The sequence below is a fragment of the Triticum aestivum genome, chromosome 3A, assembly GCF_018294505.1.
Source record: "Triticum aestivum cultivar Chinese Spring chromosome 3A, IWGSC CS RefSeq v2.1, whole genome shotgun sequence".
Lineage (NCBI taxonomy): Eukaryota > Viridiplantae > Streptophyta > Magnoliopsida > Poales > Poaceae > Triticum > Triticum aestivum.
Window position 1 is genome coordinate 183,874,737 of NC_057800.1, and position 6,630 is coordinate 183,881,366.

Below are 6,630 nucleotides of genomic sequence, written 5' to 3' on the forward strand. Positions count from 1 at the left end.
ATCCGACAGAAGAACGCACGGCTTTAGACGAAAAATTGCACTGGATCAACCGGCCAAATGAACTTCATGATTTCTTTCATCTTTTCTCTAACTTTTTTTATTAAACACGAAACACATGGTAACTCGTGGAATGAGTGCAATGCAGATCAGGGGAAAATGAACCGCTACACAAATTAAAGTGCACTGAATGGATTTTTTGTCATTTTCAAACTACTTTTTAATAAATACGTCCAAACTGAATTATCGAGGCTAGTGTACTACATTTTTTTGCAAAATGCTTTTGTAAGTTTTACACGGTTGAGGTTAGTGAACGGCACTATTATTTTTCATTTTTTTCCTCTCATTTTTTTATAAATGCTCCTTGACTGCTGAGACGAGGCAAGTGTACTGCATCATTGTTTTTTCAGAGTGAGCCACAAAGAACTCTGTCCACCCACACACCGGACTGCAAGCGCACCACCACCAAACCGCATGAATGCAATGCCCGAACTGCAACGAAATCATACATACAAACATGTACACACCCATTGCACAACAAAACGAGCACTAGAGCTCTCCTGGAAGCGAACCACACTTTCTATACTACAAACAAAACAAAAGCAAAACGATCGAATTGCAAGAATTGCAAGCCCAGACGTTCCACACTGCACGAACACTGTCAGGTGTACCGCCATTTTCTACTAGTGCCAAACTGCATGCACACGAGCACCGAACCACATGGTGTGCCTCTCCGAGCAGCCTTGCTCGCCGCATGATGCGTCCCTGTATTGCATTAGTGTCAGGCGAACTGCACACTTAAGCCGCCGAGGAAATGCACGATTAGGGGGCGAACCACAAGCATGTGTTGGAGGAGCTGCATGTTCTGCTTTGCCCGAGCTGCATGTTTCTGCTTGCGAAAGTGCACGGGCTACGCACGCGGGATCAGCCGATGGTGGCCGCCACCAGAACCTTATCTAGTAGCAGGAAGACAGCCACACCCCATCAGGCCGACTGCAGCACAGGTTGGCATACGTCGGGGGAAGCCCAAGGAAGGGGCCGACCACCGCACCATGGGGAACTCCATGGGATCCCGCCGGGCAGTTGAGGGGAGAAGCCTGGCCCTCGGGCGGTGCGCCACCGGCCCATCGCGCGAGCAGTCGGATGCAGGTGGGCGACCCCTGTAGCGGCCGGATCCGCGACTAGAGTGGCCGTACGCGAGGCCAGCGTGGCGCTGGGGACCTTGCCGGCAAATCCGCACCCAGTCATGCCTCCTCGTCGCGGATCTGATCCATCCTCATCGCCTGCCGCCGCTAACTCCACCAGATCAGCGAGATCTGACGGTTTCCGCTGCCGCCACCCTTTTGATGCCCGGTCTCCCTCGACCAAGAGGGTCAACGCCGGGCCGCTGGTTGGTTGCGGGGGGCGAGGTGGGGAGCCGCCGCTCCTAGTGTGGGTGGGGTGGGAAGCCGCCGCTCCTGGTGTGGGCGGCGCGGGGGAGGGAGGTTGTGTGGCGATGCGGGGAAGGAGGTGATGCCCCTAACCAGTGGTGGATGTAGCAGGGAGGGAGGTGGTGCGGTGGGGAAGACGGTGGGAGGAGGCGGGTGGTGGGCACAAGGAGGAGATGTGGAGGAGTGGGCGGGTGGATTTTCGGATGGGTGTCTACGGTGGTTAGGTGTTATCACAATAAGGGAAAGTGTTATTAGAATAAGGTCTTAAGGGGTGTTCTTAGAATAGACCCACCATATATACACACACACACACACACATAAACACTATTCTGATCACGGGATCAGAATAATATTCTGATCACAACATGAACTTCCCGAGTAACGCGCCTGACCTTCCTCGTGTGCTAGGTTGAACTTCAGCTAAAAGGTGTCCAAATGGGGCTTGCTATATACTGGTGGAAAGCTATGGACACCAGTATCATGACCCAAGTTAATTTTTTGGCAAAATGTAAGCGGTTTAAGAGAAGTTTTGAAAACCGTTTTTTCTTCGTACAAAAAACGTGAATCGTATTTTCGATCGCATTTTAAACCATTTATCGGAATGAATCAAATAATATGGCGTTGGAAAGATGCTGCAAAACCGCTCCTTCCACATGTTGAAAGTTTTCTCTAATTCCATATGCTTAAAGCGTAATTTGGAAAATCGTAGAATTTCGCAAACGGAACACCCGAGTTGGTATTTTTGATGTCATTTCTAAACGGCAAACCCAATTGAGGCAAATAATATGGCGTTGGAAAGCTTATGAAAATGCGCTACTTTTTCATGTTAAATTTGTTTTCGAATTTTGAATGGTTTAAAAGTAATTTAGAAAACAGTACAAGTTCCACCGAGTTCGTATTTTCGAGCTAATTTTTCAAAAGTACATCCAAATGCAGCAAATGATATGGAGTTGAAAAGCTTGAAGAAATGCGAAACATTTTTGTATATATTGTTTCTCCTAATTCATTACTGTTTTATGTCAGTTTTGAAAATGGCTAAAATCTTATTTTTGCCGTAATTTATACAAACTTTATCGGAATGGGGCAAATAATATACCGCTGAAAAGCTACGGAAAATGTGAAACTTTTTCATGTTGATGGTTTTCTCCGATTCCTAGCCGTTTTTATGTAATTTCGAAAATGGTGAGATCGCTCGTTCTGCCTTTATTTCGAAATAGATTCTTCGAAAATGCACCGCGTGAAGAACCTGACCTTCTCGGCATGTGTACCTGAACCTCACTCTGTTTTTCATGTGTTTTTTTTTGCCCGTAGCTCTCCATCCACTGCTCGTAGCTCTGCATCCACTCACCGGAATTGAGCAGGTGATATACCGATGGAAAGCTGCTGTAAACACGCAACTTTCCCGTGTTGATCATTTTTTCATAATCGCGATGATTTTAAAAGTTTTTCATATAAAATTCATTCAGCGTAGTAGTTGAACTTCCTGTTGTTTTCACGTTGAACTTCTGTGATGTATTTTTGTTTGTAATTTTCTCATCCATTCTTTAGTGTTACACAAATAATATTCCTTTTGTACAAACGTCTCTCACAATAAATTTTTTAACTTTCTCCGACCGAGGACTTGAACTTACACAAATGATATTCCTGTCATTTTGAGGTAAATTAGAAAATGGCGAGATCATGATTTTTGCGTTCATCGCTAACGAAAATGCACTGCATGAAGTAGTTGAACTTCTGGGGCATGTCTGTTTGAACTTCACTCTGTTTCACTTTATTGTATTTTTCTTATATGAATTACACACCATGTAGTAACCGAACTTCCGGTTGTTATCACTTTGAACTTCTCTCTGGTTTGAGAGAATTGTTTTAAAAGACAAAAAACAACATTTTTTATGTATTTTGGACATCTAAATACACGGTGAACCACTCTCATAAGAATTTTTTGAACTTTTCCTCACCGAGCACTTGAACTTCTAGCAACCATTTTTTCCGTTTATGAGTTGTTTTTAAATGTGCAAAAAATGGCGTTGTGTTTTTTATTTTTTGACAGGTAATCCTAGGTTTTAATAAACTCCAAAGTTCTGTGTTATTTCAATTTGAACTTCACCTTTTTATATTTTGATTAAAGAATTGTTTTCGATTTTTATATGAAAAATATCGAGCATGGAAATACAAGGTGAACCTCTCTCACAAGGATCTTTGAACCTCCCCGGACAGAGCACAAGCTTTTATTTTTCTATACTTTTATTCTCACCTGAAATGCATTCCTTGTAGTACTTGAACTTCTCGTTGTTTTCACTATGAACATCCGTCGCATTTTTGTGTATGTGTCGAATTACACGCTGAAGGTTGGACGTCAATTTTTTGCCATTTTAAAACATGTAATTGGATGTCGGACATCCCGCAATATAAATTCTAAATAGTGCACGGAGGTGCACGTGAACTTTTTGTAACAAATCTGAGTTTTTTTATATAATTTGAACTTCTATGTTATTTTAAATTGAACTCCTTAGTCTTATTCTTAGAAAAAATCTTTTCAAATAAGCATCAAACATTTTTTTTTAAATTGAACCTCATACTTTTATTTTTTCGTAGAAATGGAAAGAATATGAGGTTTTCGTAAACATCAAACTACTCCTTTTATTTTAATTTGAACTTCTTTACTTTTATTCTTTAGTAACGAAAGAAAACCTGTGATTTTTTATAAATATTCTCTATTTTTACAATTTGGACTTCTTATTTTCTCTTTGAAATCAAATTGCTCCCAAATAATAACTGACCTTCTTCGTGGAGTGAGAGAATTATTTTAAGACGCAAAAAAAATTCTTTTTTGTGTTTTTGAACATGGAAATACAAGGTCAACCTCTCTCGCAAGAATTTTTGAACTCCCCGGACAGAGCACTTGAACTTCTTTCGAAAAACCTTTTAAGCTTTATTTTTCTATATTTTTATTCTCACATGAAATGCATTCTTTGCAGTACCTGAACTTCTCACTGTTTTCACTATGAACTTCTGTCGCATTTTTGTGAAAAAAATTGAACCTCTTTGTGTATTTTCCGAAATGGAAAAAAATGGAGTTCTTTAGTAAATGTCAAACTTCTTCGTTATTTCAAATTGAAATTCTTGGTTATTTGTTAGTAATGGAAAAAATTCAAGTTTTCGTAATAAATATCGAGCTGCTCCATTTTCGGAAATTGAACTTCTTGGTTTATTTTCTAGTAATTGAACTTCTTGGTTATTTGTTAGTAATGGAAAAAATTCAAGTTTTTGTAATAAATATCGAGCTGCTCCATTTTCGGAAATTGAACTTCTTGGTTTATTTTCTAGTAATGAGGAAAATCTGATTTTTTTCATGTACATTGAACTACTCTATTTTTAAAAATTGAATTTCTTGGTTTTTTTAATTCAACTTACTTGGTTCTGAAATAAACATTCGAGCCTCTATGTTTTTGAAATTTGAACCTCTAATTTCTTTTTGGAATCATGGAAAATACTCTTTGAAATAATTTTTGGAACTACCATGTTTTTAATTTTTTGCAATTCTTTGTTTTTAAAAAAGAGAGCTAAATCCTTTTTTACAAACATTGAATTGCTTTGTTTCTTTTTATTTGAACTTTTAGGTTTTTATTTTTCTTCGTTCACACCACATTTATCCAATTTTCTTGAGGAAAATTCCAACATGGTCTCTGTTATTTGTTTTATGAAACTCTTGTTTCCTCTGCACTTATCTACCTTATGTATTTGGGCTTACATACTTCTAAAACCTGAACTTCACATTTTTTAATATTTCATAAGCAAACTTTTCTCACACGAATACACCAATTTCATAAGAAAACTTTCTCTCACAAATGCACGAGAATGGATTCTTTTTTCTTACCTGAACTACCTACACGGGAAAGCCAAAGATAAGTTCTTTTTGTCTCGCTTAAACAAAAGTTCTTTATATCAGCCAACTAAAAAATTAAATACAACAAAAAATCTGTAGTTTATTTCCACCACACACGACCAAAAAAAAGTGTTTTGCACTTTCAGATATAGTTGAACTTCAGAAATCAATCAAAATCACTTAGAGAACAAATACAAGACTGGACAGGGGGATCAATGCTTTGATCTGGATTCAGTTTAATGACAGCAGGAAGGAGCAACTTCAGACACCAATGAGGTCACCTTCCACAAGCATGGAATGGGGCATCAACAAAAAAGGAATCTGAAAATGGTGCTTTTCCATCTTCACATATAGTTGCCAACAATGAATTCCATAGCTTCTCCTTCCTGGCCATTTACACAAGCACCGATGAATACAAAAGCACACAAAATTAGCCATGGCAAACGTCTCGACCGAGTAGCGGATGCACTTGGTGCTATGCGGGGAGGAGAGAGGCGTGCATGAACTTTTTGTTGCATCTGACCTTTTGAATATTGCATATATGAACTTCTCTGGCGAGACAAGATTGTTTCTTTTTGATAACATGTCATGAATATGTCTCTATGCCTAAATCACTCAGAGCTTGGTTCATAAAAAATGATGGATAATTAACAGCAAACAAACAGTTTAGCAATTGAAAGCCGAACATAGCTTCTCTGCCGCACCTGCTACTGCACTTCCCTTTCCTCCTCGACTGGATCTAAGTGGCTCGATTTCGTCGCAGGTGTTTGTGATGGTTGAGCAGATTATATGAGAGGCACACGATCAACAAGGGAACTGAGCGAGCCCATCCATGCGGTTGTCACCCTGACGGAGTGGGAGAACGACGACAGTGGGTAGGAAGGAGGAGCCCGGGGAACGCGCGCGGACAGCTGCAGGTCATGGCCTCCTGCAGCTAAAGGTCGATGCCTCCACCAGCTATAGGATAGCACCCAACCCGAACGTGGGCTAGTGGTCGCCGACGAGTGGAGGGCAGTGAAGAATCCTCACCGGATCTGGCACTCCGAGGTGCTCCGGGGAGAGGGAGGGCATCCCTGCGGTGGAAGAAGGCTGTGGCGCACGGAGGTGAAGCAGTGGCGCGCCGGAAGGCCGGATGGGGGACGGCGGTGTGCGGAGGCAGGCTGTGGCACGCGGGAGGTAGGGCGATGGTGCGTAGAGGCAGGAGGCGAGCGTGTGGGAGGCTGGTCGTGGCGGCGGGGGAAGCGGGGGACCACACCGCCGATGATGAGCACAGGTGGCAGCGGCGATGGGATCTTGGGGCGACGGTGTGTCTGGTTG